Source organism: Alosa alosa, chromosome 6 (assembly GCF_017589495.1).
Source record: "Alosa alosa isolate M-15738 ecotype Scorff River chromosome 6, AALO_Geno_1.1, whole genome shotgun sequence".
Classification (NCBI taxonomy): domain Eukaryota; kingdom Metazoa; phylum Chordata; class Actinopteri; order Clupeiformes; family Clupeidae; genus Alosa; species Alosa alosa.
This window is the reverse complement of record NC_063194.1, coordinates 1,996,194-2,017,693: the sequence shown is the minus strand read 5'-3', so window position 1 is coordinate 2,017,693 and position 21,500 is coordinate 1,996,194. Positions and strand designations below refer to the sequence as shown.

At 43.9% G+C, this 21,500-nt stretch overlaps 1 protein-coding gene across 2 annotated transcripts in view; it reads right to left on the bottom strand.

Moving 5' to 3' along the window:
- gcgra (glucagon receptor a) overlaps positions 1-17,640 on the bottom strand; it is a 52,045-nt gene extending 34,405 nt beyond the window's left edge. The window contains exon 1 of one of the 2 annotated variants that reach the window (XM_048245757.1): positions 17,426-17,640. The gene's annotated coding sequence lies outside the window, so the exon portion shown is untranslated. Of the gene's footprint in view, positions 1-16,057; positions 16,100-17,425 lie in introns of those variants that run through there. The other variant, XM_048245758.1, reaches the window with a different exon arrangement.
- Between the last annotated feature and the right edge of the window lie 3,860 nt (positions 17,641-21,500).

Here is a 21,500-nt window from a genome sequence, read left to right as displayed (position 1 = left end):
TGGGTGGTGATGAAGATGGAGTAAGTAAACAGCTGCTTCGGCAGCAATGCCATTTGGGAGAACGCGGACAAACTGAGGGGGCATCAACTACGACCCCGAAAACACAAAAGGCTTGAGGTGTTTGAACAGAAAGCTGCAGAAAGCCGCTTTCTCTTTTCACATGCCCACGAAACAGCAGACGAGGCAAAATAGCGGGTCAGAGAGCCTGGTAAACATGGGGAAGGAGGGCACGCAGCCATTACGCCAGCCAGAGAAAATCACGCCACTCCACCCGTAACAGTTATGATAGCTGCCATTAACAGTGATAGAAATAATTCATAGATGCCACTGAGGTATTTCGCCGGAGGCCTCAAGCCTCAAGCTGGGAGAGAGACAGATGGCAGCAATGTGCGTGTGTGTGTAGGTGTGAGTGTATGTGTGTGTGAGAGAGAGAGTGGGTATGTGTATGTGTGTATGTCTGTGTGAGTGTGTGTGTGAGAGAGAGAGAGAGAGAGTGGGTATGTGTATGTCTGCGTGAGAGGGTGTGTGTGTGTGTGTGACAGGTCAGCACTGATATATGAGGATATTGCCTCTGGGAGGACACAAGAGCACTGCACAAACACTCAGCGATAAATCTTCTATATGCAAACACTTATAGGCACTTCCAGACACTTTTTTATTCCCTCCCTCCTCTCTACCCTTTCTTGTATTTCTCTCTCCATCTTTACTTCTGTCTCTTCCTCTTTCTTCTTTGATCCTCCTTCCTATTTAACACGTTTAGCTCCCTCCCTCTATCCCTGTTTCATCCACTTCTCCTGCTTCCTCTCTTTTCTCGGTTCCCCCCTTCTGACGTTCAACACTTTTGGCTTTCTTGAGCTCGTTCTTTCTCTCCCTCCCACATTAATATAGCGTGCGCACACACACACACACACATACTCCATCTTTCTTTTCAATCCTCCCTTCCTCCTCTTCCTCCATCCACTCTCTCCACCTCTCTGGTTTACAGGCTGGTTGGAGCTGCTTGGAGTGGTGGGGTGGGGTGGGGTGGGGCAGCGTAGTGGTGGCGGATGGAGGGCAGCAGGGTCTCCAGCTCCCGGATGGCTGCTCAGACACGCCACGCTCCAGTGCCCAGCATCCAGCGCTGTCTTTTCATGAACCCTCATGAAATATGGATGGCCTGGGCAACAGCAGGAACCACTGCTGGGCTCCTCCAGTAGCTCAACCAGCACCAGGGAGAACCAGGGAGGTGGAAACCAGAAATGGAGGAACCAGGGAGAGAACCGGGGATTGGAGAACCAGGGAGGGGACCGGGGAGTGGAGAACCAGGGAGGGTACCGGGGGGGAGAACCGAGGATGGAAGAACCAGGGAAGTGGAACCAGAGAGAGGAGAACCAGGAATGGAAGAACCAGGGACCAGGGAGGTGGAGGGATGAGGGTGGAGAATATGTTGATGCTCCTGCATCCAACTTCTCTTATACATCCTTCTGTTCAGGAGTGTGTGTGTGTGTGTGTGTACGTGTTACAGAGGGGTGGTGTGTGGTGGAGTGAGGAGGATGTCGCTGACTGGTGCTCTTACTGTACATCTATCCATCCTTCCGTCTGTGTTGCCCAGGGCAGTCGAAAGAGCACCAGCTGGGTCGGATCCAGAGCTGCACTGTGCGCAGCGGCACAGCTGAAGAAGCTTCCGGAGAAGTCACTTAGATTACAAACAAAGAGCGGTTTCTTGGTGCACTGTGCAGACGGCCACGCATTACTGTCTGTTGAGAGCCTCTCACGTAAATGGATTGAGGCCATTTGTCTCTCTTACAGGCCTGGTTTTGACACCCGTACCACCCACATTCTTCTCGTGTGCCTTCTGTTAACACTCAGCCTTATCTTCGTATTTCTCCCTTGGAGTAATGCACATGGACTTTCTTTATCTGCTCCTCACATAGACCCCCCCCCCTGCCGACGCCTCCTGCCCGCTCTGCTGTCTGACCATCAGTCTGTTATCCCCTTGTCTCCTACTTAGGCCAACACACACACACACACGCACTTATGACCACCCAGATGCTCATAGCCATAGCAACCCACGCATTAGGCCCAACTTAGGGGGGGGGGTTGCTCCAGTATTAGGGGTAGAACCAGTGGTGAAAGTGGAGTCACGTGCTGGTAACGCTCAGACAGGAAGCTGACGGAGTCGTGCAGTTGCCCTCTGTCCCTCGCGCCCAGCTGGGAGGAAAATGAATGAGTCTTCAGCCAAGCTTATCTACCAAATTCATCAACTCAACCAGCCACCACACTCATAAAAAACTCAATGCTGCAACATTTAATCACGCCTCTGTGGTCACCCTTAGTGTTCAGACTGCTTTATGATGCAAAGCATATCTGTGAGAGAATGTAATAATGTGCATGAGAGAGCCAGATAGCTGGACCAGAGCCCGTCTACGGAGAGCCTCCCCACTCTCTATTAATCCCATACAAACCGAATTTGGCTGCAGTTCACCAGAGTTCACCTAGATGGTGATTGCGGGCGAGTCCAAAATACATGGGGTCCTATTGAGCTACATGGCTACATTTATTGTTTTCACCTATTTAACAACTGAAACCCTCAGATTTTATTTTATTTTTCGCAAAATGGATATGGATTATCAATCAAAAGTGAAATAATCCAGGAGTCATGTCCTTTCGTTTTCTTACAGGTTGGGTCGTTGTTGCCCATAACACGCTAGCATTGATGCTATGCTATGCTATGATCATGCTAATGAATGACGTCATTGACACGAATGAAAGGCTTTTTAGAACAATTAAGTGTCTTTAAAAAATATAATACTCAACCAAGTGTATTGTCTTTGCCTCCCCTTTCGAATACAATATTCAAATTACTTGAAAAAAAAATTATATCCCGAGAAAAGTGGATTTTGAGGGGTACAGCCTCAGACCTCCATTCATTCTGGACTCGCCACAAATTCTAGATGCAGTACCACACCGGAAGAGTTCCGAGAGTGAAGGTTCTCCCCTAATTAGACATTCTCTGGCTGGACACACACACACATACAGTAGGTAGACAGATGGAGAGGGAAAACGAGATGGAGAGAGAGATACCCGGGAGATGTACAGCGGTCCTCCGGTGAGCTGTCTGGGGTTTCACTGTGTAGCTGTCGCTGAGAACACATGTCTTTTTCTTTCTTAAACTCTTTAAAATACTTGTTTGTTATGTTATTTGTTTTTACAATAATGTAATGTAAATATTAATAATAATTTGCCTATGTGAGTTTTGTTTACAAGGGTTGCAAAATAGTGGCACCTATAGGTCAAACTAGTTAGCTGCATGTGATCAGCCTAACTAATAGCAGTGCAAAATGAGCATGAAGTCCTTTTGGTGTTACGCTGCACACAGAGTTAGGTGTGCCAGAGAAAGAGTGGAAGAGTAAACAGTTATTGTGAGAGCAACTCCTACATTTCTGGTCAGAAGGCGCACACGGTATGTTTGTTTGTGATGTTGTTTTATGAGTGTATTGTAATATAATAGTGCAATGTTTTCTAAGGCCATTAATACTAGTTTAATACGTGAGCAAGATGAATGTTTACTCATGGACTCTTAAGAACATACATATGTACAATATGCTCTTGTGAGAATGTATTATGTATTTTATTTCAGTTTTTCACGGTGTTTGACGGTGTTTTGATGGTGATTGAATGAGCTTAAGTTGCGAAGAAATGCAATAAAAAAACGTCAAACATCAGTTGAAGCGTACGTTTTGATCTGACCGGAAGAATACGTTTGGGAGCAGCTACACACTGACATTAAAGTATTATAAGAGTCACATCGGGCAGCTGGACTGCAGGTAAGCTGAGGTGAGCATGGTTATGAATCAAATGAGAAAAGACAGAAAGAGAGATTAAAAGAGAGAGAGAGAGAGAGAGCAGGAGTGTGTGTCCTCTGTACTAAGAGGAAGCGCGGAGCGATCATGCATGAGGCAAAGAAGTCTCGAGTGAAAGAGTCTGGAGGGCTCTGTTTGTTTTGGGGCTGAACTAATTAGCCAAGACACGAGCTGCAGCATGCAGCCTGGGCTAAACACAAACACACACTCATACACACACACACACACTCTCTCTCTCTCCTACACACACACACAATCAGACAGACACATACATTTAAAGACACACACGCACACAAACAGACAGACAGACACACACAAACACACACATATCATATTCAGACAGACACACACACTCACACACCTAGTCAGTCCCACACCGTCATGGAGACAGAAACGGAGGCGTAGTGAGAGAGCAGAGGAGGAAGAGCACTCCTCCCCATCAGACACATCTCAGTGGCTCACCACTTCATAAACACGCCAAACCCCAGCCAAGCTCCCCACACACTTTCTGTCACCAAGCAATCTACTCAGAAAAAGCCTCCTCTAAGCCCACGCAGATACGTTGGTCCATGAGGTGGAGGGCAATAAAGCTGGGCTTGCAGGGGGATAAGAGCATCAAACATCAGGCAGGAGAAGAGGCAGGCAGGCAGCAGTGGACAGGAGAGGAGAGGAGAGGAGTAGAGAGGAGAGGAGTGGGGAGGGGACCACTGATCCCTCATGACTGGGGCCGATGTGATCCAGCTCCCAATCCCAGGCGGCTTACGCCAAATCCTGGGCGGGTTTCACACCCAGGGGGCAAAAGGGGAACTCTGAAGTCAGAGATCACTCATGTCACCACCTGAATCATCAGACCCAAACACAGTCAGGGTTACTGTATTTCTCTCTCTCTTATTCTCAGTCAATGCTTTATTAGTGCCCCCTCACATCCACAGCACACACACACACACACACACACATACACACACAGACACATTCGAAGAAATAAGAGATATCCTTAGGTAAGACTTAGCCTTTCACATCTGTGTGTGGATACTGGTATAGCGTGAACCGCTGGTGTTGTGTTAGGATTGACATTCAGAAGCCAAATAGAAGCAGGGCAGCATCTGTTTACCCCCAGCAACCCCCTGACACACACACACACACACACACACACACACACACATACAGTGGAGACAGCACCGAGCGGCTGGAGAATCCCAGCAGAGTTATTTCAGTGTTCTTTTTCTATTGCTTTTACAGTAATGGCTTGTACCGAAGGAAGAGAGACTTTGTAATAGTAAGTAGAGGATATTTGAATACTTGTATGGTAATAATGTATACTGTAGCTACAGTACTAATACATGAATGTAAAAATGATCAAATGAATAACTACTTGTTATCATTATTATTAATAGTTGAGCCAAGCACAACTAAGAAGCAGAACCCAGGACAGCACACAGCACATTCATTCCTGGCTAAAAGAGTAAGAAAATGAATGGAGCGAGAGAGAGAAAGAAAAGACACGGCTGTATCGCTTCTTTACACCTCTCTCCTTCAAGATGTACGGTCAGGAGCAGCACTCTAATTTCTTATGGGAGGGTGCGGGGGCACATTTGTCCAGACAGCGGATCACAGAGTTCCGTGCCGCTAATGCACTGCGTTCTGTTTAGGCCGAGCAATGTTTTTCATTTCCCCTCCGTTTGCACACACCTCTGTTCCCACCACCACCCTTCGCTCCCCACGCCATCGTGTTTTTGCCAGTTCAGTTATTTTTGGGTCGGCCTCTCTGGAGGGCGCGATATAAAGCCCAGTGACACTTGCACTGGCTTACTCCCGCCTGTGTGTGTGTGTGTGTGTGTGTGTGTGTGTGTGTGTGTGTGGATGTGTGTGTGTGTGTGTGGATATGTGTGTTGCACTGGCTTACTCCCTCGCTGTTGCTGTTGCTGCACTGTGATTGCAGGAGGTCCAGTGTCAAGAGGAGTGTGAGTCGGCTTCCCTGCCGTTTTGCGCAACCCTGGTGTTCGGCCTGTGAGTGACTGAGTGACCCCAAGCAGGCCACAAATGGACTGATATCATCACCCATCTCTGACGCAAGCAGACAAGCTGTCTCCCCCCCCACCTCCTCCCCCAATTTGTCGCTCGCCTCCCGTGTCACACATGGAAACTCAATTGACTCCACGGCCACTGCTTCGAGAGACAATCCCCTGAGCCCGTGCAGAATGCACATGGTCATGTTTTTTCACTCCTCTCCGCCCGAACCCCCATTCACATTTAAAGCTAAGCTAATTTACTTGCAGTATACCTGATGCAATTACTGTCTGCAGGGCTAATGGCTGATGGTCTAGTGTCTGAATATAAATACAGTGGGGGCTAATACTCTGAAGTCCACTTGGCCGAATCCGGTGTGGCGCTAGCAAGCTCTTTTCAGAGATTAAGATTAACACAGTTGGTAGCAGGGCATGTTGGTCAGATGCCAGGGGGGACAAGCTTAATGGTGGCCTGGAGAGAACAATAAGCCTTTTACTTAGAGTGGATTTATGAAATAAGCTGTTACCTGTTATTGGTTTAAAGAGGCATTTATGAGATTTCAAATCTAATAATGTAAACGGCATCACACAAAAGCCAAACATGGAATCCGATTATAATGCATTTATTCCTTGCCAAACGTGTTTTACGCAATGTACCCTTATATGTGAAGGCGATCTCAATGCAATTGCTGAGAGGAGAGAACGTTTCAAGAGGAAAGGCTTTTGCACTTAGTGACGCTACACTATAGATTTGGAGGAAAGTAAGGCTTGTTGATGGCAGGCCATGACCTAGCCATCTCTAAAATGACTGCGACAATAGACAGACCACACACACACACACACACACACACACACACACACACACACACACACACACACACACACACACACAGTCAATAAGTAAAGGGATGAAAAAATATTCCTCCTTCTACCTACTGGTTATATACAACGAGTTGAATTACAAATAGAGGATCACTTTTTCTTGTAACATCACTGTATCATGCCTTCACAAAACACAAACCATAACAATCTGTATTAAAAAGTTATACCTCAAAGTCACAAGACAAGTCAAAAGTCTATCTATATGTACAAGATCAGGTCATTAACTGCTATCTGACAAAGAGTTGAGTTATGTTAATTGCTGTGGGTGCACTACAGATACAGAACACTTACTGAGATTTTAATAAGCATGTCTATCAGTCTATCAGTCACTTTGATGGATTCATGAAGACAGGCGTTTGCTCCACCAGACAGTGCCCTGGGGATATCATCAACTGAATGTAGAGACATTTAGATTTCCACCAGAAATTCTTCTATGTTTCTCTATCAGGTCTGGTTTTCTTCAAAGGCTCCAAAAACCTCTTTGTCTTTCATCTTTACTGCTGTAAAGTCACCTAAATTGTTTGCTCCCTACCAAGTTATTAACCAACTTATGGTTATCCCTATAAGCACAAATATCCACTGATAATACATGAAATAAACCCATACAGTACGTAGGTTTTACATTGTGTTGTCAGTCAGTGTAACCCAAAAAAGGACAAAATCCTGCCTAGGGTTTATGGGATTGGAGGAATCTGATAAATCCCAACTAGCCACTAGATTTCTATTTTAGGCATCTAATGAGGACAGGCCCAAGAAAAATCAAATGTCAGATCACCCTACATCCTGTAATGCCTTGTTGACATAAATGAAAGGGTTGATTGGTGATTTTTTTGGTGTTCAAAGACTAGTTCAGGTCTTTAGTTTCAGGGTAATATCAGGTCATTTAACATCAACTAATGGGGGTGATCAAAATAATTAAACATGGGCTTCTACTGTGCATTCCTACTGTAACACACATTATTTCCAGATAAATGAATGCTGTGTGTGTGAGAGAGAGAGAGAGAGTGTGTGTGTGTGTGTGTGTTTGTATGTGTGCCTGTGTGCATGTTAGAAAGAGAGAGAAAGGAAGAGAGACTCAATACTTCCACTTTTACCAGTTCTCATAGTACAACATGGCCACCTAATTTTCCTCTTAATCGCTGAAGACCTAATAAATGAAAGCAAGAGAGTTAAAGGGACCACACTCTAGAGGGCTCTTAATGAAAGCAAATCAATCCTTTAGATTTGACATTTATTCCCAGAATCCCCCTCTCCTATTCCATCCACCCATAGTGTCCATTGGTTTGCTTTATATCCATGTACAGTATGTATCCCTCAATCTGTATACCTCAGAGACACTTTTTACCCAGTCTTGTTCTCAAAGGGAATTGTCCTCCACCTTAATCAAAGTCTATTTTCTATTGCCTAAACTGACATTTGAATCCACTCGTGTTGCGCTCAGCGATCCAATTTCAACAGTCAGCTTGTTCAAAACTAGCTCCAACTGTTCCACTGCCTAACCATAGTGAACAATATAGGAAATCTGCAACTTGCCACTGGCCAATGTGATCCCTGCCTTAATCAAAACCTGCTCACTGCAGAGCGGGGATATATAGCTGGGCAATGAGATGTTCCACTTAGACAACCTGCTGTAACAATTGAGATCCAGCCCAATGAAAAGCCCTCAATCTGGCCTGCTTTCTGCTGATGAGTACCAACCACAGGAAGTCCTACTCAGGGCATCTGCATTTGCTTCGTGTTTATCTAAAGTGACCAAGTGAAAGTGACATTGAGTAAAAGGTTGCAACTGCTTGGCATTCATCTAAAGTGACCAGTGACTTTTGCTAAAGTGACACAACAAAAAACTCCAACTCTGAAGGAAGGAGGCACTGTGAATCACACAGGAGGGTGCTCTGTATCAAACAAACAGAGCTCTTCAGGCGTTCAGACTCAGGTCAAGAGGACTGGACGGACAGTGGCTGAGAGACACAAAACAATTTGAGGATGCTTTTGTTTATCTCATCATCAAATGTTTTTTTTATTTGTATTCTCCTCTTGATGCAGTTAATCTGTCCTGTCAGAGGGGCATTGTGGCATGAAGGCAAGATGATAGATGCTCTTTGACCTCTGGGCAAACCCAGGGACGGGCAAAGACTGAAGAGAGGGATGGATATGCTGATAAGAGAAAGAGAAGAAGAAGGAAGAAGAAGAGAAGGAGAAAGAGAGAGAGAGAGAGAGAGAGAGTGTGTGTGTGTGTGTGTGTTTGTATGTGTGCCTGTGTGCATGTTAGAAAGAGAGAGAAAGGAAGAGAGACTCAATACTTCCACTTTTACCAGTTCTCATAGTACAACATGGCCACCTAATTTTCCTCTTAATCGCTGAAGACCTAATAAATGAAAGCAAGAGAGTTAAAGGGACCACACTCTAGAGGGCTCTTAATGAAAGCAAATCAATCCTTTAGATTTGACATTTATTCCCAGAATCCCCCTCTCCTATTCCATCCACCCATAGTGTCCATTGGTTTGTTTTATATCCATGTACAGTATGTATCCCTCAATCTGTATACCTCAGAGACACTTTTTACCCAGTCTTGTTCTCAAAGGGAATTGTCCTCCACCTTAATCAAAGTCTATTTTCTATTGCCTAAACTGACATTTGAATCCACTCGTGTTGCGCTCAGCGATCCAATTTCAACAGTCAGCTTGTTCAAAACTAGCTCCAACTGTTCCACTGCCTAACCATAGTGAACAATATAGGAAATCTGCAACTTGCCACTGGCCAATGTGATCCCTGCCTTAATCAAACCTGCTCACTGCAGAGCGGGGATATATAGCTGGGCAATGAGATGTTCCACTTTAGACAACCTGCTGTAACAATTGAGATCCAGCCCAATGAAAAGCCCCTCAATCTGGCCTGCTTTCTGCTGATGAGTACCAACCACAGGAAGTCCTACTCAGGGCATCTGCATTTGCTTCGTGTTTATCTAAAGTGACCAAGTGAAAGTGACATTGAGTAAAAGGTTGCAACTGCTTGGCATTCATCTAAAGTGACCAGTGACTTTTGCTAAAGTGACACAACAAAAAACTCCAACTCTGAAGGAAGGAGGCACTGTGAATCACACAGGAGGGTGCTCTGTATCAAACAAACAGAGCTCTTCAGGCGTTCAGACTCAGGTCAAGAGGACTGGACGGACAGTGGCTGAGAGACACAAAACAATTTGAGGATGCTTTTGTTTATCTCATCATCAAATGTTTTTTTTATTTGTATTCTCCTCTTGATGCAGTTAATCTGTCCTGTCAGAGGGGGCATTGTGGCATGAAGGCAAGATGACAGATGCTCTTTGACCTCTGGGCAAACCCAGGGACGGGCAAAGACTGAAGAGAGGATGGATATGCTGATAAGAGAAAGAGAAGAAGAAGGAAGAAGAAGAGAAGGAGAAAGAGAGAGAGAGGAAGACACAGGGTCTGAGATAAACAAACAAGCCAGGAGAAAACATAAGAGAGAGATAAAGCAGAGAGAGAGAGTACGGGAGAGAGAGATAAATACAGAGAGAGATAAAGTGAGAAAAGAAGTGATACAGGAAGAAAGAGAGAGTGCACGAAAGAGAGAAAGACAGAGATAGAGATAGAACCCTCTGGCTTGCATGTGAGCATTCGTGTCCTCATCAGGAGCTCCCATTCCCAGCATGCGTGTGCAGTGTGCATCTTCCCCCTGCTCTCTCTCACCATCTTTCCATCTCTCTCTCTCCCTTTCTTCCTCTCTCTCTCTCTCTCTCTCTCTGTCTCCTCATTGACTCACACTTAATCCAAGCACACACAAACCTCACCAGACACAAATAGCTTGCGTGCCTCTCTGGTACTTTATTTCATTTCATTCCCCACTGTATCCAATTTAGTTCCCCCAACATCAGGGGCAGAAAGGGTGCGTCGCTTCCTTGCCCCCCGGAGCAGAAACAATTGCCCTGCAGCCCGAGCGAGCAGACACCAGACTTGCAGTCACGTCAGCTGCGTTATTATGTCACGCTGGGTTCACAGCTGCAGTGGTTTGGTGCCCAAATGCCATGAAACTGGCAGTTCTCCTCAAACATCAAACAAGCGCATATGCTACTCAAACAAAGTTGTCTGTGCCCTTGTGCAACTAAACAAACTTTTATTTCTTTGTACAACCAGCACTCTATTTTTACTTGTTTGTTTATTTGTGTTTTGCACAATGCTGTTCCCAAAACACCACTAATCACACTAATCACACTAATCTACCAATTAGTAAAGCCATATTGCAAAAGGAACATAGACAACATATCAAATGCTGAAACAGACAATCTTCTGTGCTATCTTCTGAACAATATACGGACATTTTCATTTTTATGCCAGCAACTCATCAAAGTAAGTGGCAACAAAAGGCTGGAAAAGTAAAAAAAAAGTATCTCAGAGTATCTCAAAAGTAAAGATACAAGGTATTCATTACCTATACTTTTGGAAATGGGGTTGTATTTATACAGGATAAAGAAGCACATGCACACATTCACAAACACAACAAAGAGCGCATTTTACAAAGAAGCAAATGATAGCTGTCAGTACTCAATATTAGGTGAAAGAGCTCGCTTAGTTGAATTCAAAAAGCGTAACAGAATTTAACAGAATTTAACAACCACCAATCCAAACACCACTATTCATCTTTGCTCTATTTTTGGCTCTATTTTTTATTTATTTTTTGCAATACAGTGACTACAGTTAATTTTTTAGCTTTTAATTTTTTAGTGCAAACAGCAGAAAGCTATTGCATTAGTGGCATAAGAGCCTGCTGACCCTGATTGTAGACACAGGTACAGTAAGGTGATTTCACTGCTGGATGAAATGACCCATTTGAAAAGCCTTTTATTGAATGAGCAGGTGAGCATCAATCATACACTCAAAGGACTATGGAAGCTCTTACACTAACACACACACACACACACACACACACACACACACACACACACACACACACACACACACACACACACACAGTTGAAAGAGATTTAATAAACTTGGGTTCTGATCTGGTTAGCACAACATGCATAGAACACAGGATGGAATTGACATGAGAGCGGAAGTGGATTCAGGCGGAGGAGTCGATGCAAATCGAATACACCATTTACCACCGCCAGCGGTCAGAGGCTTTTTATAGTCACACACGGCCAATCGGACGACGTCTAGAACACACTAAACACCTCCAAATAGCGGCTTCACGTGCAAGCTGTAGCACTTCAAAAGGAGAGTTGGCACAAGTGAACACAAGTGAACAGAAGGCTACTTGACCCTTACCTGAACCCCACACGCTTTACTACAATCAAAGCAGCATCAGCCAACATGATTAGCACACTGGCCTGAAACACGTCAGTGCCAAACCATATTAACCTATCAGTCACAACAAGTCAGCACAGCTGTCATGTTCCTTGCACACAGGTGTACCCTTCCACTGGGTAACACTTATTGCATTCTTGTCCAGTGTGTGTGGGTGTGCGCGTACATGCAACGTGTGTGTGTGTGTGTGCGCGTGCATGCAACGTGTGTGTGTGTGTGTGTGTGGGTGTGCGCGTGCATGCAACGTGTGTGGGTGTGCGCGTGCATGCAATGTTTGTGTGTGTGTGTGTGCGTGTGTGTGTGTATGCGTGAGTGTGGGTGTGTGTATGCGTGTGTGTGTTAAGGCAGAGGCAGAGAGAGAGAGAGAGAGAGAGAGAGAGAGAGAGAGAGAAAGAGTGCAAAAAAGGAAAAAGCATTGGCTCCCCTCTATCTCTCCCTTATCGCCACTATGGCATGTCTGCACTAGGGATAGGGGTAGCAAGACTATTGATACTGGGGCTATATATAGGCCCTGTCGCTCCGCTCACTTTCTTTCCCTCTCTCTGTCTCTCTCTCCCTCTCTCTCTCCCTCTCCCTCTTTTTGAGGCTGTACCGGTGGATACATTGGTAGCCAACAGAAGGAGGTCCTCCTTCATCTGTGTTATTGGCAACAGTGTGAGATACCAGTCCAACCCTACCCTAACTTCAACCCCACCCTACACTCACTCACTCTGTTCTTCATCCCAGTGGGGTACAGGCCTCTTGTGAGGGTTGGGGTGATATACGGCACTTTGCACTACAAACAATATTGTCGTCGTCAAGCTATACTGAGATAGCATTTATATTGTGAAGGAAATAACTTTATGTATGCATAAAAATGTATGACACTAAAATGAAACAAATATTCACGTCGCTCTGTGATCCACGGCATTAGCCCTTCCACCCTGGCTTTCTGCATCTATTGCCAGATGGGTTATTTTGGCACAAAACCCCGATTGGCAAACTGGAGCAGGAGAAAGCAAACAGACCATGAGTGTTGGCTCTCCGAGTGTCACCTCCTTAATGGAAATGGAAACCTAACATAACTGGATATGTCTGATATGGTTCTAAAAGTGTGCAGCAGAGATTTGAAATGTAACTTGAATCTGGCATTACACTTTAGTGAATAACAAAACCACTTACACTTTAGAAGCATATTAAATTAAACTATTTTAATAATACACATGCTATATATGCACAAAAGCATGTACTACAAATTTAATTCCAATTACAAATGTAAGATGTTCTTGTGAGTTTGCACCTAATCATATACATCACACACCATGACCAACCATCTCATAATCGTTTTTGAACATGAATTCCTTCCCTTTTCCTTACCATCTACCACAACAACAAGTCTCTAGTCTGCTCTACTCTACTCATCTCTACTCTACTCTACTCTACTCTCCCCACCTCTCTACTCCCACTCTACTCTACTCATCACTCACCTACCCCACTCCCACCCCACTCTACCCTACCCTACCCCACCCATCCTCTACTCTACCTACTCTACTCTACTCTACTCTACTCTACTCATCTCTACTCAAGTCTACTCTACTCTACTCTACTCTACTCTAGTCTACGTCTCTAGTCTACTCTACAAGTCTCTAGTTCTTATCTTACTCATCTGGGTTTAAAGCAAGTGCCTCACCAGCCTTAGTGCATCATGAGTAATATGGGTATTTCAAATTTGCTTATGGGCCAGGAAGAGACACTGTTTATGTTTTCAAGTAAGGATGAGGTGCTAATGGCTGACTTCTAACCTCAACGTGATGGCAACATTTTACCACCAATGAGTTCCTCAAAGTCTGATATGTCACTGAAACAGTAACATGAATCAGCACAAGACTGCACACAGCCTTTAACCTTGTCTTTATGCTTAAATGTTTGTGGATCCACAGCATCAGTTGACCCTTGCACTTGATATAACCTCCAAATTCAGGGCATTCTGTGGCCTCCGTAGCTTGACATCACATTAAGTTTCATCTCTCCAAAGCCCTGTTGGCTCTGAACTTAAAGGAAAATTCCGGTATTTAGCACTTTGAGTCCCTTTTCTGGTTTGTTTTGGATGAACTAGAGTGGTGGACACCGAAATTTTGACGATTGAGCCTGTCTCGACTTTTCTGACTCGTTTTGGATCACCTTTGACTACTCAGAGTGGCTGCCAACAGGCATGCTCAAACATGTCCTAAAACAACCCTTAACGTTCGCTTTTTTCAAAACTGTGCAACTCACCGAAAGTGGTTAGTGGTGTTCGCTGATTATTAAAATCAAATATATCGGGCGCAATGTATGATTTCCAGCCGCCTTATTTGCTATTGTGGAACTATTTTTTCACAACCTCACAAATCACAGATAAACTTCCGCTCAATATTTGAGCCTGAAGCATAGACGGTGGCTAATAATATCAACGCAAATGAGTCTTCCAACAGAAATCAATGAGATTTTACAAAATGCCAAATAAAACACGACAGAAACTGTATTTCGCTACTCTACTTGTTTTGGAACATCAACGAACACCACTTGCACAGTTTTGAAAACGAACGTTAAGGGTTGTTTTATGACATGTTTGAGCATGCCTGTTGGCAGCCACTCTAAGTAGTCAAAGGCGATTCGAAACGAGTCAGAAAAGTCGAGACAGGACCAATCGTCAAAATTTCGGTGTCCACCACTCTAGTTCATCCAAAACAAACCAGAAAAGGGACTCAAAGTGCTAAATACCGGAATTTTCCTTTAATGTAGACTTGTCTCCTGCTTGGTACCACTAAACACAGTGCCGAGTGTGTCTCCATGGAGACAAGTATGACGAGGCAATTCTGCTTACAGTAAACTGGCAGAGCTGCAAATAATATGTGATGATGCCCTTCATAATGCTAAGGAGGAGAGGGAAGCAAGCCCACTGGAGGATTTCCTGAGAGAGCTTCCAAAGAGAGAGAGAGGGCTGCCTGAGAGGCAATCCGCCCCGATCCCCCGTCTCAAGTGTCAAACCGGAGGAACATCATCCAGCCCCTAATAAGCAGACTCACTGTCTTGGATTTGCAGTAAGTTTAAGTTATAAATATGCACTGCCATTACATAAGCTCTGAATATGCACAATGCCTCCTGTCCTTCAGGTCAGATGTGCAAAAAGTTAATTTGTGTGTAAAAACAAAGCTGGGGGGCAGATAAAGAGAGAGAGATAGAGTGAGAGAGAAAAACAGACAGACACACAAACACAGAACGCTGAAAGCATTAGAAACTAGAAGGGCAGACTTCTGCCAAGGCAAATGCCCTATCTAGTAATGCTAACGAAAGGGAACCTAAATTCATGAATCTGCCCTGGGTTCTTCCTTGACCCATCCACACCAAGTTCTATAAAAATGTTTTTCTGTAATCCTGCTGACAAAAAAAAAAAACAGACAAACAAACCACTCTGAAAACAAAACATTCTTGCCAGCTTCTGTATTCAAAATACACAGAGCTGGGACGGCTGTTTCCAAACCTCTTGTGTATTGTTAACAACAGCTCCTCACAGCCATACCATAACACATGACCTTCAACCACAAATTTAAACGTTTGACTGATATTGCTGAGTTTTTCATTCCATTATGCCTTGGAGTGCTTTTTGATTGATTTTTTTAATTGATGATGGAGATGGTAGATGGTTGTGTGCAACTGACTGACAGTGACAAACAATTTCAGTGTGTCCTATACCACAGTTAGACCACAGCCTGCAGTACATATAATACTGAATAGAGCCATGAGCCAAGACAATCCGTTTGATGATAATATACAGGGACCGCGAGGAAGACGATGTAAGCCTTAGTATTTCAGAGGGCGCTGGGATGACTTGATGGTCTTTTGGGCCCCCACTGCCGACTTCAAGGCAGCGCTGCCATACCTAACTAGCCTCGATGACACCAGACCCTTCTCAATTGAGGTTCATTGACTTATGACTTCCAGCAGGGACATAACTAGCAGTGAAATTAAACTTAAATTAAAGTCTTACCCAATTGTTTCAGAACTGTAGCAATCTTGTATTTTAGATACATTGGAAATGGGCTTCAACGGCCTCAGACCTGCAAAGCAAATCCCAAATTTGCTAAACGTTCCTGTGGGTATTACCAGGCTTATACCTAACCCTAACGCCTTCAAGGCAGCGCTGCCTTGAATATTGCTGGGATGCAACTACAAGGCCGTCCAGTTTATGTTAATGACACCTCCACCAATGACTGCTAAATACCCATATAATCACATAGACGCGGTGCCATATGGATGTTTGTGCTTTAGAGTGTTCAAATAAGTCGGTATGGCCTATAAAATGAAGTGCATAAGCCTGAGGTTCGCCACACCTGTTGTTTCATTCCTCAAATCATCGTAGGTTTTTTTTCTGAGCACGTAAAACCTTTCAATGAATTAGGAGGGTCTTCAAAATTCTTGAGGAATCATTGCTTATATAGGCTACTGTAACCCGAGGTGATAACTCACAATAGTGTTAAAAGAAAGTTGACAGGCAAATGGCTTGACAGTGGAATAATCCATGAATTATAATTAGTTTAACGGATATTACGCGGTAAAACGAATTGTCCATTTATTTACATTTGCTTCCCCCATACACAGCCCTCAGACTGCTGAGCAAGCGGACACCAAATTCACCAATGTAGGCTACGCGATACGCGGCGAACCAGCGCGAGTCTTTCGGATATAAATGCCTCGTATCGCGGACATTATCATAGAATGATACGAATAGCATGCTTACTGATATAGCCTGCTGCATTAATGAAAAATACATTAGCAATTGACCATTGTTCACACAGCAAAATTATTAAGACGAGGGCGCAAAGCTGCTGTGTGGAGTAGACTCAGAAACTTACAAAATTCAGATTAAATAAGACAAAACTCTTAACTCTACCAATGCACTGGCCAAAATTATGAAAACTAACATGGCAGGGCACTTTATTAAATTAAAAGACAACATGTGATATCATTAAGTTCGATTTGGGTAGCAAAGGGCTATTTCAACAACATTTTTTTTTCTATTGGAGTAAGTCTGATCATTTACAGTTTAATAAAGTCCCACAAGGGCCAGGACCATGTCAGGATGCATTTTAATAGATTATGCACCCTATCGTTGATTGGTTGTTATGATTGCATATTTGAACTGAACCAAATTACGCTACACATGCAATTTATCAGAGTCAGATCCACGATTTTATTTCAGTACCGAAAACTCTTCACTCCGTCACCCTGTAGCCCACATAGCAATGTTCTTATTTAGACACTTATGATTATTTGAACTGCACATTACTAACCTTGAAAAAACAGCAAACGTAATATACAACTAAAAAACACTTTTACAACGGACAAAGATCGATACCTTGGAAGGCTTGAAGGTGTTCTTGAGTCCTCAATCCCTACTTCGTTCATCTTCTGATGAACGACATGAGAGTGGCTGATGGTGTCCACGAAGTTCAAACCGTGTAATCCAATACCAAATAGAAAGAACAGAATACATTTAAAGGACAAATGAATAAATGTGCGTCTCCTTCCTGGCCAGAATTGCTGCACCAGATATGCAGTAGACGCACGAATAAGTTGTGACAGTGGGACGCGCCTTGTGGTGTGGTGCGCGCTGAGCGCAAAGGGGAAATGTCTGTTTGGGTACATGACGTCAACATTGGGATTGAACAACTATCAGACTGGAATGTTTGCTGTTGTGCAGGAGGCGCATGCAAAATACTTTTTATGTTGTTGTTCATATGCCGTTATCTTTGCTGATAAAAAATTGATATACAGTTTCTTGCTTATTTCAAATAATCAGTCCAAATATATAATCTATGAATAAAACGGAAATAAATTCAATACTACCAGAGGCAACATAAAGTTTATTACAGCCCACGGTGGGCACTGTGATAGGCTTTTTTGTTGCCGTTGTTGATTTTACATTCACCTCTTGTGACTCACCGTTGGGATTCAGACACTGATTCTGAGCGTGTACTAGTCCCTGCGCTCATAAAACTTGATCCATTTCTCCAAGAATTATTCCAGACCCGGACATCTTACAAGATGCTTTGGGTCTGAATCTCTGTGCTAGCCTGGGGTTGGTTTAGCCTGCATGGGAGGTCTACCATGAATACCATCATTGAGAGTGCTTTAATTAGGTTGCAGGTATAAACATGATGTGAAAGATTGGCTTGAAGAGGTCTGATCTGAGGATAACAAAGCACCACACAGAACACTGCTCCAGCAACAACGGAGACCTTGAGACCTTGTCACTGTAGTGCCAAATCACCACTTCATGAGGTAGACTGGACACAGACTGACTAACACTGCAATTATATGTGTGTAGCCTGAGTGGGTAATTCACTACAGGAGTCTATGCACCCAAACAAATCAATTGGGCCCCTTCCCCTACCGCGGGGGAAATATTTGCATAGCAGCCATGTTGGCTATGATCATCAATTCCAGGCAGTCTTGTACATATTAAACCATCCATGCACATGTGTCACTCACTTTAGTGCACTTGATATTGATACAACGACAAAGAAACCCTTCAACCCTTCATCATATTAGGGTCATGCCCCCGTAATCCCTTACACTCTTTAACCTCTGTCTTAGATAGGCCCACAGCCCTGTTGTTGTCCAAATAAAAACAGTTCTCCAACACACACTCTCTCTCTCTCTCTCTCTCCCTCCTTCTCTCTGGTTCGACCCCAATCTGACATGTGCTTGTGGTTTCATGGTGGGGGCTGTTGTGACATAGACTGGCACAGTAATGACATCTGTGAGCAGGTCTCGTCTGACCATAGGCATGTGGGGACTTGGGCCCAGGCAGGGTGCACCACACTTGCCCACAGACACAGCATATGAAACATTGTGCGTGTGCCTCGGTCCAGTGAAATGCCAAGCTGAAATAAATCTAGTGGGCATGCATCGCTGACGATCATGGGCGACTGGGTGCACCTCGCGTGTGGTACCATACAGTAACATTTTGAGGTAAATGAGCTGGATGACCTGCAAGTTTAGATAAGTTAAGAAGGAACATGACAGAGACAGAACTGATCAACCATTTTTTTTATTATTATTTGTCTTGTTATTGTTCTTTTGTGCCGTCGTAAATAATATTTTAGACTTAAAGCTGTATGCAGCTTTGTCAAACATCAGTTGACCTTGGTTCAATAAAACTTCAAAAGTTGTTTGAGCTTTTCCCCTAAAATCCATTAAACTCTCCCTTTCACTTTTGAAGTTTGCCCTTCAGAGAGGTTCAATGGCCAGACCACTGCAGATAAGCAGACTAAGTGGCTCAGCGGTCACCACCATAGTTTGTCATTGTTGTCTGACTAAGTACTATCTTATACAAGGTCTTCTTCGATGAGCCCGTTTAGATAGTGTTTTTTACTCTGAAGAGAAGTCACCCAACGTATTCCCTACAACTCTTACCCAAGCAACACTCCCTGCTGTCTCTGTTACTCTCACAGAGGTAAAACGTCGCCGATTCTTAGTGCTTAGTTGCATTTAAAGCCACGTCAAGATGTGTTTGCTGAGCACTTTCACACCATTTTTTGTAGGTAACCATATGCTTCTGATTCTTCATGCTTGTCCAGTCAGGTCTGGACCACCACATTTCTGTCTGTCCAGTATGTCCATCTGTTTGGCCTCCACCTCATGTCCACACTGACAAATGGATTCGCACAAACAAAAAATGTGATGAAGTGTCTCTAGTCAAACTGGACGCCACTGTTAGCAGAGCAGCACTTTTAGGTGATAAATGAGAAACAGCAGGCAGACTTGGTTGTTTTGAACTCCACCTTCTGACCAAATGCCAAAGTTTTCTCCTTAGGCCATTGATCATAAAGTTTGAAATAGTGGCACTTGGAGTCAAACATTGCTAGGGAAAAACCAAAATAGACTCCATGTTAGTTCCACTGTCTGTTCACAAGAACAGATTTGAATCAAGAGGATAAACATGGACCAAGTTCAAGCACAGCAAGCACCAGGCCCAAAGCTGAAAGCCAACAGCAGTACCCAAGATGCCGCTGTTTCATCTGTGTAAATAGATCAGTTACGCAGATCACAGAGACCTGTCAATCAAGTTCTGCTGACTGTTCTGCTCAAGTCTGAACTACAAGCCAGAGTAGGGTAAATTGAATGTTATCAGTAATCCCTTTTATGTAATAGCTGTTATTTAATCGAATGTGCATGGAGTTCAGTTTTCAGGTATCATCTCTCTGTGGTGAGTGGTTGAATGAACAGGATTGTGTATTGCAGAGGTTGCCAACCTTTTTGGGGCTAAGGCACATCAGAGGTCAAAGCAAAAAATGCCAAGGCACACCGACTTATGATGACTGATTATGAAGCATGTCAGTCATTATTATAGGCTTTAACAGGGGTGTTCATTCTTATTTCCATATGTTTTGTCTATGCCTTGTTCATGAGCTGAGACCACAGTGATAGGCATTTGTTCACATGGTGTTGACAGCGCTGCAGAATAGAGCTGTAGCCTATACTGTAGGCTACTTCATAACAACCACTTTATGGCTATCTAAAACCCTTAAAGGTGCACCGTCGCACCGGTATGACAGGAATGTTGGAAAATGAACATTCTAAAGAATATCTGCAGTTCATTGAATTCAACCAGAGCCATATAGATATTTCTTAGTCCTCGCGATCCGTACGTAGGCAGGCCGAGGCCAGGCTATTCTCTGAGTGCACTGTAAAAGAAAAAAAAAACAGTCATCTTCACACCCAGCCCTGCCGACAAACTGGAGACCAATAAGGGTAAATACGCCGGTCCCCCAAAGTGTGTGTGTGTGTATGTGTGTGTGTGTATGTGTGTGTGTGTATGTATGTGTGTGTATGTGTGTGTGTGTGTGTCAACATCAAGAAATGTGATGCATCCAACATATGAAAAAACAATGTGGGTGTGCTCTATATATTGCTCATGCTCAAATATGACACACACACATTCACACACACACACACACACACACACACACACACACACACACACACACACACACACTCAAACACACACACACACACAGAAAGAGAGAGAGAGAGAGATACAGCACAGAATCACACGACACAGCACACTGCACCCTGCTTTAACTGTTCATCTCGTTAGCTCACACCGCTTTGCTGAGCACCCAAATGACTACGGACAGAAGTGGCCTGAGCAGGGGTCCTCTGATGTTACAAAAGCCACAGCCGAAAAAAAAGACATTTGCTTCTGCCTGAGGAGGCTCTGGAGACATCTGGTCTTAAAACCAGAAAGAAAGAAACTCCTCAGAACTTTGAACTTTGGGAAACACTGCATTGAAACACACACACACACACACTCAGAAAGAGGGGAGAGAAAGAAAGAAAGAAAAAAGAAAGACAGAAAGACAGAAAGAGAGAGAGAAAGACTCCTTTTATTGCATTACCTCAAATGCCTGATATACTGTAGCTTA